Below are 2,146 nucleotides of genomic sequence, written 5' to 3' on the forward strand. Positions count from 1 at the left end.
TTAAATAACAACAATAAGAGAGGTACACAAAACTAGATTATGAGTTTAACAATATTAATAAAAATATTAAATAATACCTAAAAAACAACAAAACTGTTATTTAAGATATTTCCATATTGCTTTTGTGTGTGTGTGTGTGAGAGAGAGAGAGAGAGAGACAGACAGACAGACAGGAAGGGAGAAAGATGAGAAGCATCAATTCTTTGTTGCAGTACCTTAGTTGTTTATCGATTGCTTTCTCATATGTGACTTGACTGGGGGCTACAATGTTGCATTCACCAAGCGCGAGAACAAACATCGCAGACTTTCAGGGGTTTAGATCTTACTTTATTGGCCAAGTTTAACCTGCGCAGGGATGAACTCTCAAAGTGTCTGGAGACACCGTACCCACAAGGGGCTGCAAACAAGAGTTGTGCCTGGTGCTTTCAACAAGGTCCTTATATATCCTAAGTGAGCAAGCATTATACAGACGCAGATGTGGCAGTTAGCTATTCTCTAGGGAGGTCGAGTGCAGCATAGCAACAGGGGAAGGGTTTAGCTTAGTGTAGAATTTCAAACATAAACTTCTGATAAGGGTCTCTAACCAATAGAATGCAGGATGTTGTCCAGCTTTGTGCTGATCTCTTTGTTCTCAGCCTCACAGGGACCCTATCAGCCCTTCCCTGTTCCTGCTCCTTCAAGAGTTAAACTCTGGCAGCCACTACACACCTCCCTGAACCTAACATACAGCAGAACCAGTGACCCCTTGCTCCAGCCAGCGACCTTGGGTTCAAGCTGGTGAGTCCGCGCTCCAGCTGGTGACCTTGGGGTTTTGAACCTGGGTCCTTTGTGTCCCAGTCCAATGCTGTATCCACTGTGCTACCATCTGGTCAGGCTCCATATTGCTTCTTGATTGAAGTCTTCACTTACAATTTTTTTTCCACTATGGATGGAACGAACTTTACTATGGGTGCTTAGAATACACTGTTGCACAGATAAACATTAAAAAAAGAGTAAGAAATAGCCTGACCTGTGGTGGCGCAGTGGATGGGGCATCGACCTGGAATGCTGAGGTCGCCAGTTCAAAACCCTGGGCTTGCCTGGTCAAGGTACATATGGGGGTTGATGCTTCCTGCTCCTCCCCCCTTTCTCTCTCTCTCTCTCTCTCTCCTATAAAATGAATAAATAAATAAAAATTAAAAAGAGTAAGAAATATAAATTTGTGATTTGCACATTGTGCTGCTGCCCAGGTGCCCACTTTAGAGAGAACCCTGAATACAAGTGCCATTTTAACAACCGGTTCACTGAACTCAACAATAAATTGGGTATCGGTTCTGCCAAACTGGTGCGAACTGGCTGTAATTTTTGTTATTTTCAGGCAACCCTCACTGAAACACCTAGAAAGCAAAATCCCTTTCTTCTATTTGTAAAGTATTACCTTCCTTGAAGTCTCCACACAACTTCAGTTACATGACTAGCTAGACTTCTATTTGCAAATCAGTTATTGAAGGAATGGGAAAGATTTCTAGTGAATGCTCTTAACTGGATTTTGGCAGAGGGTTGGTGATGGTCTTCCCTTTACTGTGTTACTCTTCTAAGGGCTTTAAAAAAAATAGATGAGCATTATGTTCACAAAATAATCCCTTACGATTTCTCTGAACAACAGACTAATAGATTTCACTTCCTGACTTGTTCCTGATCTCCTTGGCTTCTGACCATTTTTCTCTTTCCTTATATGGACCTCTACTTGCCCAGAGCCTATCAGATTTCCTCCGCCTTCTCCACAGCTTCCAGTTGAATGACATCTGCAAGGTGGAATTGGCTACCTACAGGATGGAAACAAACAATATACTTGGTGCACATGGACATAAGTATAGGGTATTTGTTTATTTCAATGTTGAAGATTCAGAAAAGACTTATTAAAAGGAGCATTTTTTAAATGGTGACACAGAGCACAGATGCATAAGCATTACCTGGGCAGAGAAGAAGAGCAGAGGCTAAGATCCTAAAATGAGAGAGACTGATGTCAATGGGAGACCAAGTGGCTTCGTAAGGCTGCAGTGATAGGTAAAGAGGGGAAAGAGGAGCCAGTGAGGTTGGAGAAGGAGGCAGAGCGAGGTTATGAAGAAGCTTTCCAATTTTCATTTATTTCCAAGGATTCCTTTAT

This window comes from Saccopteryx leptura, chromosome 8, assembly GCF_036850995.1.
Source record: "Saccopteryx leptura isolate mSacLep1 chromosome 8, mSacLep1_pri_phased_curated, whole genome shotgun sequence".
Lineage (NCBI taxonomy): Eukaryota > Metazoa > Chordata > Mammalia > Chiroptera > Emballonuridae > Saccopteryx > Saccopteryx leptura.